Raw genomic sequence first — 15551 nt, forward strand, 5'->3', positions numbered from 1 at the left:
AGAGATGAACCATGAGAGACTATGGACTCTGTGAAACAAGCAGGGTTTTAGAGGGGAGGGAGGAGGGGGAATTGTTTAGCCCGGTGATGGGTATTAAGGAGGCCACGTACTGTGTGGAGCACTGGGTGTTATACGAAAACAATGAATCGTGGATCACCACATCAAAAACTAATGATGTATTTGTATGGTGACTAACATAACATAATAAAATTAAAAAAAAAAAAAAACAGTAGATTGGGTACAAAAGCAGCATGAAAATCCAGCTTTTTTCTGTTAAGCCAGATAATGCCACTCTTCTTGTAAAACGTTTTGTTTTGGAAAATAGTCATTCTTCATGAAAATGTTACTTGTGCTTATGTGTAGATTTATGGTTGTTATTTTAATAATAATATAACTTTTATGCCTAGGGAAGAAAATAGTTTCAGAAAAATAAATTTCACATGAATCAAAGGCCCAAGGCTAGGAAATAGTATTCTTTTAAACAAATTCTCTAAGAAATAATGTGACCTTGAGTAGACTATGAAGAAGTCATGCTGATGGAGGGACCAGTCTGTGAACTTGGACACATTCCTTAAAGAAGTCACAGGAATTAATAACTTTGTATTTAAAATTTCCTTTGGGCATGAAGTTGGACTATCAGACAGCTTTTATATTACTTCTCTTAAATATCAGAAAACAGCATGTAGAAAGGGCACAAGGAAGACATTCTCTGATAAAGTTCTCCATTTCTATGACCATATCTATAAAATATTGTTGCTAACTTATACTAAAAGCATGATTATGAGTTATCACATGAGTTTGTTGTATGTTTATTAGATGGTTATTTGCCAGCATTAAATATCAGCTAAGTCATAGTTGAAATACTTGTAGGAAATAGGAAGCTACTTGGAATAAAGGAACTAGGAGAAAATAAAAGTGTAAATTAGAATCTAATCTGAGTATTTTGCCATTGGGTAAAAATGAAGGGTAGAGACTTAGTAATGGTCTTCTAATTGGTCCCCCCTTTAATTTGCAATAAAATGGTTTGGCTTTTAATGAGGTCTATGATATTCCTAGAGTCCGCTTATAAATCACATTTTGCATTTAATTCATTCTTACTTGGCTAGCTCTTTTTTTATTTATCTTTAACCATAATATATGTTTATGCCCTTGAAAAGCCTTTTCCTTTCCAAGTATTCCTGCCTAGAGTTGCATCTATCTCTCTTCTTTCTCAGTAGTCCAAATCTATATATACTGTCAAATCACAGATGTTCTCCATACTTTCCATTATTAATTCAACTATGTTATTTAATGTTTTACTCCTCTGTGTAAGGGTTTCTTGTCACAAATGATATTAATCATAAAGCTCATGAGTAATTAAACCATGAAATTAAATGAAAGAAATTTATTTTTCACTAGGCTGCACCATTTATTTTTCCTTGCTGGGGTCAGCTTCCATTGGCTAGATTTTCAGCCCACTCAGCCTAAAATTATTTTTTTCCTTTTTGAATATATTACTGAAGACTTGATAGGCTTGTTAAAATTCTGTATTTTCTTAATATGTAAGCCTAAACATGGAAGAATATTTCTCTATTGCTAATCCTTGTTATCTCCTTCAAACTGAAGGCACTTGCCTCAGACACACAGTATATGTTAAAACATAGCAAATAAATCAGTGAATAAAGCAACACAAAATTTAAAATCTAAATGACTATTCCACTGTGCATGTCACTGTAGAGATTTATAGGACATCAAAATCTGTAAACCCCATCAGGTAAGGGGCAGTAGGAAGGAGAGACCATTAGAGGAATTGATTCCAGGTTCTTCAGTAACCTCACTTCTGAAGGTCTTTGCAAAACATTGTGCAGCTTTTTTTTTAAGATTTTATTTATTTGATGGGGTGCCTGGGTGGCTCAGTCGTTAAGCGTCTGCTTTGGCTCAGGTCATGATCCCAGAGTCCTGAGATCAAGCCCCGCATCAGGCTCCCTGCTCCGCGGGAAGCCTGCTTCTGCCTTTCGCACTCCCCATGCTTGTGTTCCTGCTCTCTCTGTGTCTCTCTCTGTCAAATAAATAAATAAAATCTTTAAAAAAAAAAAAAAGATTTTATTTATTTGAGAGAGAGCATGAGTGTGTGGGGTGGGGACAGAGGGACAAAGCAGACTCCACATTGAGCACAGAGCCTGATGCAGGGCTCAATCCCAAGACCCTGAGATCATGACCTGAACCAAAATCAGATGCTTAACCAACTGAGCAACCCAAGCGCCCTCATTGTGTAGCTTTTTAAAAAACCAGTCAGCTGAAAATGACATCTGTATTCTCTTCATTTGCCTTTTTATTGATAAAAATTGTTGTTGCTTTTTAAAAGCCAGGGTGCTGAGAGCTTTAGAACTCTTGAAGTTCAAACTATTTAAAAGATACTTAAGAGCATGTGTAAAGATAAATTATATGTAAAGACACATTTAAAATAAGCCATATAATAATGAGTTACTGTTGCCATGCTTGTTTTTCTCTTGTAGCAGCAATGATAACTATGTAAATAAGTCAAAAGCCACATTGTTTAAGAATTGATGATCTTAATATTAAAGCCTGAAATGGGGGTTTTTTTCCAACACTGGATAAATATTTACAGAAAAGTGAGCAATTTAAAACAAGACACAATCCAGGTAATAGATGGCAAGGGCCAGAGTAATTGTTTTAATTGAATCACATTTATTACAAAGTCATATGTCAATTTCTTCCATTTACCCAGATTGATGCAGACTTTGAACAAATAAGAAATGTAATCTGCCATACAAGAACACTTTATTTTGTAACTGTTAATGGACTCTTGAAGTTTCTTTTGGCAGATGGAGATGGACACATGGATCACTTACTGCCAGGCTGTGAAGATAAAAACTGCCAGAAAAGCATCATTTACTTAGCAAAATCTGGAACGAAACAGGTATATCAGCTTGTTTTTTAATGTCAGTAGAGTTACCTTCTTGAAGAAAATCATCAGAGATTAGAAAAAGTATCTGAAGAAAAAAAGAAAAAGTATCTGAAGAATCAGAACACAGAGAAACCCTATATAAATTATTGACATCCTCATTTTAATTTAATGAAATGCATTTAAATCTTTTTGTGTTTGTTTATTGAGGGGGAAGACACTGTTATAATCATTTCTGGTGAAGAAGACCTATTCTTGGTCCTGTAATTAAATGATCCATTAGCATTTTATAGCCTAGGATTATTGTAAAAGGCACTGTAACTATGATAAAAGGTTATGGAGAAGGATATCACATCTATTGTCAAGGCTAATCTTGTCTTTATTTGTGCTATCTAGATCTGTTTCATTCTCTCAAGCTGACTTTTTACCTGTAGCTTGTAGGTAAACAGTTTAGAATCCAATAGTCTTAGCAGATTAATGTGGCAATGATATGTTGTAACATTGAGAATTTTTCCATACTGATAGCACTAGACAGAGAAAGCCAGTATTATAGTACTAGAATTAATCAGTTTTGTTTTCTATCTTAGGGTAAGAAATGATAGAATAACATACTGACTTCTACTGCCTTTGTAGGAAACTACATTTTATACTAAGACACTAAAGAAAAATCTTCATACAATCAACAGTCTAAAAACATTTAACTTCTGTACCTATAAATTATATTATCTTAAGCTTTTTTAAGTTTTGAATCACTGAAAACATGAGGTCAAGTAATACCTAATCATTGTTTCATAGGTATAAGTAAACATAGTAATTATAACCTGGCTTCAAGAAACAGACTACTGTAAGAGTATTTCAAATTATATAGTCATCTCTCTCTGGGAAGATAAATGTCACAGTTCTTTGGTGACTGTTAAGGATGTCATATTAATAAAATATCTTTTTACTTTTTAGACCTTAATACATTTACCTTAATAAGAATACTTTATCCTCATTAATAAATGGTCAACCTTTTCAGAAATTTGTGATAACTTAGCATTTTGTGAAATTTCCCATCTTCTTCCAAAACAAAACCAACAGGTTTTTTCAAAGTCAAGTAAATCATTAAAACATTTTGATGATATTTTTTTTGCTTTTAAGAAAGATTGAAAAATTAATCAAGATTTAACAAGTATTTTTTTAAAAACAGCTTGTTTTCTATAAATAGATGTCTTTATCATTATTTTTTTCTCTTTTTCCTTGGCAAGTTATGCTTTCTTTGGAAAACCTAGAAAATGTTTAGGGTACCCTATGTACTAAACCCTTTGCAAGAAGCCATTTTTAATATCATTTGACTTGGAGCCATATAAAGAGTCACCTGCTTAAAAGAAACATATGTAGTCATGTTTAGCCTGCTGTCATTTCAAGCCAGCTGCGCCTGTTTAAACATCTCTAGGGTGTGTGCCAGTATCCATACTTTTAACTAATCATGGGCATATTTATAATTTGACCTGAGCCAAAGGCAGACGCCCAACAACTGAGCCACCCAGGCGCCCTGGGCATATTTGTAATTTTAATGGTATGATCTCCACTCTTCAGATTTTTAGTTTGCATTAGATTATTAGAAGTAGATTAGGGCATCTCAAAAGAGAAATGCATTTCCAAAAGCTCTTTTTGAAATCAACTTATTCTCTCTGTTCTCTTCATTATAATCAACATAAAAATAAAGAACTTACTAAAAGTAGATTCCAGCTGTTTTGGTGACAAAGCTCCCCCTGGACAGGCAGAGCTTCTCTTCAGGGCTGGTGTTGTCAGGAAAGCCTCAGAACTCTTGGCTCTGAAGATGGTGACTAAAGTCATCATTATGTATAAAAGGCAAAGCAGGGGAACAATGGAGGTTCTCTCATCTTCTAACTTTCTTCCTAAGCTGATCCTCCTGAAAGGACATCAATATTAGATGATATTACAGTTTGCTCTAATTTAAAAAAATACTCATTTGCGGGGTGCCTAGGTGGCTCAGTCAATTAAGCGTCCAACTCTTGGTTTCTGCTCAGTTCATGATCTCAGGATCTTGAGATAGAGCCCCCTGTTGGGCTCCATGTTCAGTGGGAGTCTGATTGAGATTCTCTCTCTCCTTCTCCCTCTGCCCCTCCCCCTCGTTCTCTCTCTCTCCCTCCCTCCCTCTCTAAAATAAGTAAATAAATCTTTAAAAAATATTACCTTGAAATTACATTTCCACTCAACACAGCTTTAAAATGGGGAGATTCAACTATAGGAATCAATATCAATTCAAACCTAAGATTCTGTGATTTTGTGAAAAACCTTCAAAGGCCAGTTCAAGGAAGAATGACTAGTGATGAAATTTAAATGGGACTTTATTTTTTCTAGAGTATCAGTTATCTGTTCTTCAAAGTAAATCATAATACCCTTAGATGTAGAGATAAAGAAGTTTAAGTAAGATGATGCTTGTGAGGACTTTTAATAAATCGTTTGTTTTAGAAATGGTGAATTTTTTTTTTCTAAAGTAACTGTAAAATCTAATCTTCTTCCTCTTATTCCATAGTGGGTTCCAGTCCTACAGGAGTTCAGCAACAAGGGTACACTGTGGGGCTTTGTGCCATTTGTGCATGAACAACGACCAACTGAAATACCACTTCCAATTACCCTTCATATTGGAGACTACAACATGGATGGCTATCCAGATGCTCTTGCCATACTGAAGAATACATCTGGAAGGTATGGAAATTAAGTCAAGTGAGAAATATTTGTAAAAATATCTTTGATTTGATACTCTGTTAACTGAATAGCACCTAAATATGGTAGAGTACCTTAAATAAAGGAACATGATGAGCTTAGTTCCTATTTCTTTACATTGTACCTGAACTTCCAGTGGCTTAGAATACCTGTTCTTTTCCACAGATTTAATTTCTGTAGAACAGAAACAAACATCTAATCCAGAATATAACATTCAACAAGACTTTATTGTTAAAAGGCCAAAATTGTTTTCTTTTAATGAGTGTAATTTAATACTCAATTCAATTCAATAAATATTAACCGAGCCTTTTTTTCTGTGCAATTGCACGTGATCCCTACAACCAGGAAGCTTCCATTCTGGAGATAGAGACAGGCTTGAAACCAAATAACTGCAATACAATGTATTACATTCAATAATAGAGGCATATACAGAGTACAGAGTGATTGTACTCTTTATTTTTTGTGGGTTTTTTCCCTGGAAATAGTTGAAATTTTGTTTTCCTTTTTGGTTTAATTTCTGTATGTGAGTATAGTTGATGCACAATTTTACATTAATTTCAGGTGTACAACCTAGTGATTTGACAAGTTTATACATTATGCTGTGCTCACCACAAGTGCAGCTACCATCTGTTACCGTACAATGCTATTACAATACCATTGACCAATATTCCTCATGCAGTGCCTTTTATTTCTGTGACTTATTATTTCCATAATGGGAAGCCTTATCTGCCACTCCCTTTCATTTGTAAGGACAAAATTTTTAAAAAACAAACGACCCAGTTACATTTTGAGACTGAAAACCATCGTGGTTAAGAGCTGAGCCTAGGTTTCAATCTCAGTCCAGCCACTTAACCACCCGTGTGACCCTAGGAAAACTACCTAAACTCATCTGTAAGACAAGAGTAATAATTCTATCTGTCTCGGGGCGCCTGGGTGGCTCAGTTGATTAAGCAACTGCCTTCGGCACAGATCATGATCCCGGGGTCCTGGGATCGAGCCCTGCATCAGGGTCCCTGCTCGGCCGGAAGCCTGTTTCTCCCTCTCCACTCCCCCTACTTGTGTTCCCCCTCATGCTGTCTCTCTCTCTCTCTCTGTCAATTAAATAAATAAAATCTTTAAAAAACAATAATAATAATTCTGTCTCTAGCAGTTGTAGTGAAGATTAAACGAGGTAAAAATAAGTGAAGCAATTAGTAATCACCTAGCACATACAGACGTTCAGTGAATATTGCCTTACTGTTGCTTATTTATAATTGCATTGAAAATTCAAACATGATTATTTGTATACATAAAATGTATATTTATTACTTTATCAGTGATTCTGAGGGCTGCAGCTCCTTTTTTCTCCTTAAGTAGAGGTACCAGTAGATAAACCAATATAGTTAAATTTCTAATTAGCCTGAGTCTTTGCAGAATCCATGAATATGACTCTTCCTAAATTTTAATACAGTATTGTTTTCTTCCTATCACAATTAATTACATTTCTTGGCCCTTATTCTTTATTATCTCCTGTATCATTATCTATCCACAATTTTTCCTTTGTGCATTAATTCACTCTGGAATTAGTGATAATTCAGCTTCACGTTTCCTACCAGGCTCATGATGCAAAACAACTTCCCTGGGGAAAAAAATCAGATTTATTGTTGCTTTGAACAGCAAACAATGTCATCTAGCAATCTGATATTTAGAGAAACATATATTATTAGAGAGTGTCCCTAAATATTTGTAGAAAATTATGGACAGTCTGTACTTAAACTTTTCTAAGGCTTTGATTTGAAGTTACAGTTGCTCCAAGTTATGTATATGGAGTTTTCCAGGGACATGATCATCATGCTTCATAATTATGTGTGTGAAGCAATTTTAGTGTAAAATGAAATCTCTGAACTGAATGTGATTATTATTCCTTTTAAAGGTATAGTGGCACATAAAAACAAAGAAATGTAAAATTGCTTTATTCTGGACATTAATCCTATTCAAAAGAATAAGAAATTGTATCCCAGATTCACTTAAGTCTATGATTACTCATCCTTAGAAGAATATCCAAACAATTCATGTTTTGGTCATAAGGGTTTTTGGTTTTTTTTTTTAAACTAGTGAGTTATCTTTTTGTTGTTTTTAAATTTTAAGTGGTATAGTTGACATACGGTGTTCTATTAGTTTCATGTGTAGGATATAGAGATTCAGTAAATCCATGCATCACCTGGTGCTCATCACAAGTGCCCTCCTTAATCCCTATCACCTGTTTCACCCTCCCTGACCCACCTCCCCTCTAACCATCAGTTTGTTCTCTGTAATTAAGAGTTTGTTTCTTGGCTTCTCTGTCTCTATTTTCTTGGCTCACTTGTTTTGTTTCTTAAATGCCACATATGAGTGAAATCATATGGTATTTGTCTTTCTCTGACTGACTTACATTACTTAGCATTTACTCTCTAGCTCCATCCATGCCATTGCAAATGGCAAGATTTCATTCTTTATTATGGCTTAATAATATTCCATTGAGTATATACTATCATGAAGTTTTTATCAATATTTTCTCTTTTAAACCATCAAATATTAACTGAAGTTCCTTTACCATTCAGAAATAATGATGGTATCAACAGCTAATTCAGCAGGGAACAGTAACTCTACAGAAAACATAAGGTAAGAGGCAGTCAGTCATAGGCACTTGATGCTTTTGTAAAAGCAACTGTTTAAAACCTGGAATTTCTTTTTGGGATAGATGAGAATTGAAAGGTAGATTTTAGTGCATCTCATTGTTCATTAAATCACTAAATCAAAAAGAGCCCTGTACTTGAAAGGGAGATGTGTGTCTAGGAGAATTCAGCATAATATATTCCTTGAAACATAGAAGAAGGAAAAAAAGACATAGTGTGCATGATAATCCTTTCCTGCATGCATTCTCTTTTGTCCAAAAAGCATTTTGTAATTTTTAACTGATTTCAGAATTGCTGTATTGCTGAGGATTAGTGCAGGGTTGATGTTTCTAATTTGAAGGGTTATTACCTGGAGAAGAGTAGTGTCTCCTTTTTTTCTGCAGGTTTTGAAAATGAGGTAGAGATTATACGTAAGAGAATAAAATCCATAACATGTAGCTCAAGAAATTCTGAAACCATGGTTTGTTAACTTGTTTTGTGTTTTTGTTTTCAAAAGAGAGTAATTTAGATTGGTTTGTTCCTTATCTCATATTAAAGGCCTAATTTATATAAGTTAACCTTTAAAATCATGGTACATGAAAAATCTATTAGTGACATTTTATAGAGGCAGCCTGGTCTGAGATCAGTCATTTTACATATATGCCACCACTGACTGAAAACCTTATTTTTTTCCTTGACTATCCCATTGTTACTCAGTTGCCCTTAGTTTACTTTCAAATTCTATGCATAGGTCTTAATTCTCTGAATTTTCATTTTATTGAGAGAAGAAAGGAAAACTTAAAATGACATTGTTGTGCTGTCTCCAGAGACAGAGGCCCAGGTGGGCACCATTTTTGCACTCTCTCTCTGCCTTACTAGTGCACTTGCCTAGCCCTGTATACTAAACCCTGGGTTATGCGTGTCCCACCCCAAAACAGTCCACAGGCCCAGCCTGCTAAGTCTGGCAGGCAGGCATGCCCCAGCCCAGCAGTCCCTCAGCTCCACCCTACTAAACCCAACTGGTTCTCTTCCACAGCCTACCCCACTAAATCTGACTAGCAGGTGTGCCCTGGCCTGACTTACCCATGGGGCCACAACACCAAAGTTGGCATGTAGGCTTGTCTCAGTCTACACTTTCACACAGTCCCACCAAAGCCAGGGGATGTGCATAGTCCAAATAGGTGATGCCCCTTGAACACCTAGCTCTGGTGGCCAGGGAGGCTTGCTTTTCTGGGCCTCATGGGACTAAAACAATGGGAGAGACAGTTTTTGGCAGGCTACCACCCCCAAGGCACTGCACAGATGGCAGACTGAAACTCACTATTAGTCTTCCTATGATTACTTCTTCAAGACTAGAAGTAGCCATTTTTCCTAATACATAGAAACAAATACAGGGAATCCAGCAAATGAGGAAACAGAAGAATATGTTTCAAATGGAAAACAAGATAAAATCCCAGAGGGGGGGGAAACACAGAAAAAATAAAATGGAAATAAGTAATTTACCTGATATAAAATTCAAGATAATGGTTACAAAGATTTTCACCAATCTCAGGAGAAGAATGGTTGAAAACAAAGAGATAGAAAATACGAGTAAGTACCAAACAGAAGTCAAAGAACTGAAGAATATAACATTGAACTGAGAAATACACTAGAGGGCTACAACAACAGAGAGGATGGGACAGAAGAAAGGATCAGTGACCTGAAAGACAGGGCAGCGGCACTCGCCCAAACAGACCAGCAAAAAATGGGGGAGGCTGGGAGTGAAGATAGCTTAAGGGACCTGTGGAACACCATCAGGTATGCTAACGTTTGCATTATAAGGGTCTCAGGAAAAGAAAGAGAGAAAGGGATAAAAACTTATTTGAAGAAATAATGGCTGGAAACTACCTTAACATGGGGAAGGAAAACAGACTTCCAAATGCAAAAAGCCCAGAGAGTTCCAAATAAGATGATCACAAAGAGACCCACTCCAAGACACATTACAATTAAAATGTCAAAAGTTAAAGAGAGAATCTTAAAAGCAACAAGAGAAAAACATTATTACAGGGGAACCTCCATAAGACTGAGCAGATTTTTCAGCAGAAACTTTGCAGGCCAGAGGAATGGCATGATATATTCAAAGTGCTGAAGGCAAAAAAAACTTCCAACCAAGGATACTCTATCTGGCAAAGTTATCATTCAAATAGAAGGAGGAATAAAGAGTTTTCCAGACAAGCAAAAACTAAAGGAGTTAACCACCATTAAATTGGCCTTACCGGAAATGTTAAAGAGACTTCTTTAAGCTTAAAAAAAGGGGGGGGCACTGATTAGTAACAAGAAAACATATGAAAGTAAAGATCCCACTAAAAAGATAAACGTATAGTAAAGATAGTGAACTAATCAGTGTTAAAGCTAACATGAAGATAACAAGACAAAAGTAGTAAAAATAACTATAACAGTTAAAGGATACACAAAAACATGTAAAATGTAACATCAGAAACATAGAACATGGGATGTGTTGAGTAGAAAATGTATTTGAGAATTCAAATTTAACTTGCTGTCAACTGAAAATAGACTGGTATATATACAGGCTGATATACGTCAGCCACATGTTAACCAAAAAGCAAAACCTGGAGTACATACACAAGATAATGAGAAAAGAATCTAAACAATACTACAGGTCATCAAAACAATAGGAGAGGGCAAGAGAAAAAGAAAAGTACAGAGAGGAACTACAAAACAGCTGGAAAACAGTTAACAAAATGGCAATAAGTACATATCTACTTATAATTACTTTAAACATAAATGGAGTAAATTCTCCAATCAAGACATAGAATGACTGAATGAATTAAAAAATAAATAAATAAATAACTTCATATGCCGTGTGCAAGAGACTCACCTCAGGTGTAAGGATACACATAGACTGAAAGTAAAGGGAAGGGAAAAGATGTCTCATGCAAATGGAAACCAGGGGTAGCTACACATATATAACTAAATATGTAAAGTAAATATTAAAGAACTTAAAGGGAGAAACCAGCAGCAATACAATTATAGCAGGGTTAATTAATATCCCAGTAACATCAATGCATAGATCAACCAGACAGAAAATAAGGAAATATCAGCCTTAAGAGGTCCTTCTAAAAGAGAAGTTCCTAGCTAGACAGGACTACCTCAAAAAAAGGAAAATCTCAAATCAACAATCTAACTTTATACATAAAGGAACTAGAAAAGGAAGAATAACAAAGCCCAACGTTAGTAGAAAGAAGGAAATAGTAAAGAACAGAGCAGAAGTAAATATAACAGAAACTAAAAAGACAATAGAAAGGATTAATGAAACTAAGAACTGATTCTTTGAAAAGATAACCAAAATTGATAAACCTCAGCCAGATTCACTGAGAGAGAGAGAGGAGAGGGCTCACGTATTTATTTATGTGTAGGTATAGCCCCCTTCATGTTTCTAATGTTATTTGCCTTCTTTATTTCATTCATCAGACTTGATAAAGTCTTGTCTATTTTATTATTTCATTCATTCTATGTTTGTTTTTATTTATTTGACAGAGAGAGAGCGAGAGCAGGAACACAAGCAGGGGGAGTGGGAGAGGGAGAAGAAGGCTTCCTGCCGAGCAGGGAGCCCAATGTGGGACTCGATCCCAGGACCCTGGGATCATGACCTGAGCCGAAGGCAGACGCTTAACGACTGAGCCACCCAGGCGCCCTCATTCTATGTTTTTATTATAGTTGTAGTTATCCAAAGAATCACTTTTATTTTCAATAAGATGAAATTTTTCCATAAATATTTTGTTTTTATATTTAATTTGTCTGTTTTGCTTTCTCAACTCACTACCTTCATTACAGAAATGAATAGGAGAAAATTGGAGGTTTAATTAATATAGACTACTAGTCACCACTATGAAAACAACTCATAAGATATGATTGACAATGGATCAGAAGCATCATTTTTATAAGTATTTTATATGTACAGGGCAGCACACATCATTAATTACAAAGAGTAGTGAATAATATATGAATGTATATGCTTGTCTTTCCAGAGAGACTATATGATAAATTTCATTACTTATATAGTTTTGCTACCAAAATAAATACAATAAGCATTTCCTATATAATCAATGACTACATTGCCAATTTTTGCATAAAACTATACATTATAGAGTAAATTAAGCCTTTTAGTTGTTGAATCATCAGCATATATAGTTCACTTTTATAAATGGTGGGGGGGGTGCTGGGAATAATATAAGTATATTTATAAAAATCCATTTTATTTCATTTAAATCAGCTTCCTTACTGGAATAGTAGCCACAGTTTCATGACCTCTAAGGAACAGTAAAAATCTCCTTCAAAAAAGCAGTAACATGGAAGATTTTGAACTCCTATTTTTGTAATTCCTACCAGCTATATGAATTAGACTAATGGTGGTAGAAACTGGCACTATGGAATCCATTTCTCAGGATGACAGAATGGAAAAAGACTCTCCTATTAGTCCATGAATAAGGCAAGACTTAGATCAGACGTCTCTTAGGTATGTACTTGCAGTCAAATGTATTAATAAAAGCAGAAATACGGGACGCCTGGGTGGCTCAGTCGTTAAGCGTCTGCCTTCAGCTCAGGTCATGATCCCAGAGTCCTGGGATCGAGTCCCGCATCGGGCTCCCTGCTCGGCGGAGAGTCTGCTTCTCCCTCTCCCACTCCCCCTGCTTGTGTTCCCTTTCTCGCTGTGTCTCTGTCAAATAAATAAATAAAATCTTAAAAAAAAAAAATTTAAAAAATAAAAGAAATAAAATATATACTTCTTCCACTACATTATATATCACATAAGTTTAAAAGACAAGTTTATTTCTAAATGCAGCTTAGAATAGAAGGACCAGACCATGGACTTTGAATTCCAGTTTAAATGCTAGTGGTGTCACTTAGGAGTTCTGTTTCCTTCAGCAAGGTATTTATCCTATCTATATATAACCAAATCTGTAAGATAAGTATTGTTATACCTCCCCTACAAAATTCTTGTGAGAATTTCATGAAATACCATTCCTTCCCCACTTCCCTCTCAAGCTAACCTTATTAAGAGGCCTGTATTTAAACTAGACTGTCAACAACATGAATGTTGACTTCAGTTCCAAAAGACCTGTAACAGCTAGGTAGCCTCTGACCTATAAGCCCCACAGATTATTGTTAAGGAAAGAACTGATGGCTAATTTTGAAGCACAACTTCTAAACCCCAGTATGTTTATGTGTTAGAAATTTAAAATATATAAGTTAAAACATATCAATCTAAGCATATAATGTAAATTTTTTTTTCAAATCTAAATGGTTTAGTCAGATTGGAATCCAAAAGACAGCATATTTACTCAGAAAACAATAGTCTCAAAATTATCTCTCACAGGTGGAATACTTTAAAAGTAGAATGGTTTGACAGTTTCCAAAGGAAAATGAGTTATACTTAAAGGGAGAATTAAAAAGTATTAGCAAGGGCGCCTGGGTGGCTCAGTCGTTAAGCATCTGCCTTCGGCTCAGGTCATGATCCCAGGGTCCTGGGATCGAGTCCCACATCGGGCTCCCTGCTCGGCGGGAAGCCTGCTTCTCCCTCTCCCACTCCCCCTGCTTGTGTTCCTGCTCTCGCTATCTCTCTCTCTCTGTCAAATAAATAAATAAAATCTTTAAAAAAAAAAAAAGTATTAGCAAAAAATTTTCTTGTATTGACTTCAAGAGGTAACTTAAAATTTCCAAGTCTTTCCAGATCCTCTATATGCAAGCTTTTTTCCCTAAGACTGATAGATTAAATGCTACAATGTGTCACTGTTTTCAGTGTTGTTACACATGAATTAAAGAAACAAAAAACCAAACCAAAAAAAAAAAAAAAAAGGTCTGAGGTAGCAAGATCTATCTTTTTATGTAAATCTATCACCCTTTCTCACTTTCTTCATGAGCAAAGGGAAAGGGACAGTCATAAGGAATATATAATGAAAATATATATTAGCATTGTTACCCATCATCTTCGTATTTTTGTCATTAAATTAAATCTAGATAGAATTTTTAAGAGCTGAGGCTGTTTTGTTTTGTTTTGTTTTACAGAGGAGAGGCTTGATTCAGACTGTTTTCTTCATCCCCAATATCCACAATATGTAAACATATCAAATGTAGACCAGACTGCAAAGCAGCAGAGCACATGGGATGAGAATTAGATTTGAAAAAAAAGACTTATCTTAGAATCCTGACTTTGGGTCATTGTTTCCTCATCTGTGAAATGAAGCAAATACTTATGCTACGTTACAGAGAAGTTGTCAAAACAAGATAATATATATGCAAGAGGAAACTACAAAATGTTTTTATTAAGTTAAGCCTTTATTTTAATCTTTAATTTGTTGGTAACAGTTTTTTACTACTCAAAGCAAGTATTTACAGTGTTTAAATTTACAACATTTAGAAATTGCAGTATTGAGATTTGGGGTATAGTATAATCTCCATTAATTATACATTATATTAGGTGTTAACATTGCTAAAAATAATAATAATAAAACCAAAAAAGATAGATCATAGCTAAAGAAGAGGTATATTCCTTGATAATACTTCTATTAATTGAAATATTTGGGAAAGATGCTATGACTTTTTAAAAGACAAAATTCAGATTTCTCTACTCTTATAAATTTCACTAAAGCATTTATAGGTTTGCCTTTACTGTAACACTGTAATATATTAATATTTATTTTACTGTAATATATTAATATTTTAATCGATTATTTTTCAGTGAAAATCTATACCAAGAATCACCTTTGACTCTTTGTTGATAAAGGAAGGAGGATTGTCTAAGGAGCATTGTTTTGTTTTGTTTTGTTATGCATTTTTTTTCCCATTGTCTTTTAGGAATTCTCTCTAGTCAAGAGTTTTATTTACCTTTGTAAAGGCATATAAAGTACTGTTTTCCTATAGTTTCTAAAAATTAAAAAAAAGATTTTATGGCCTTTTAGGATTGAAGGAAATTTAAAATCATTTTGTCCATTTCCCTCATTTATTCATTGATAAGGGATCAGAGCAGTTACATGACTTAGCTAAGATCACTCAGTTAGTAGTGGAAATGAGTAGATTACTTAATTAGTTCTGGATTCAGTGTATTAACTTTCCATTTGATTGTGCTGAGTATTTATTCATTCAACAATTTTGCTACACTTGGAAGGGAGCGTTTATGCTAGGATCTGATGATACAGAACTTAGTAAGACATATACATATCTTTATGGTGTTTCAATCTGACTAACTGCACAATTCTTTTAAAAAGTTAAGTGCTGTGATT

The 15551-nt window shown here is 34.8% G+C and overlaps 1 long non-coding RNA gene across 1 annotated transcript; it reads left to right on the plus strand.

The window, feature by feature from the left end:
- Positions 1–203: 203 nt before the first annotated feature.
- LOC145719576 (uncharacterized) lies at positions 204–5610 on the plus strand. The gene is made up of 2 exons (XR_014142471.1): positions 204–2920; positions 5448–5610. It is a non-coding gene; the product is annotated as an uncharacterized LOC145719576 (long non-coding RNA).
- Positions 5611–15551: the final 9941 nt, after the last annotated feature.

Source organism: Leptonychotes weddellii, unplaced genomic scaffold (assembly GCF_054177405.1).
Source record: "Leptonychotes weddellii isolate Sample4059 unplaced genomic scaffold, ASM5417740v2 HiC_scaffold_535, whole genome shotgun sequence".
Taxonomy (NCBI): Eukaryota; Metazoa; Chordata; class Mammalia; order Carnivora; family Phocidae; genus Leptonychotes; species Leptonychotes weddellii.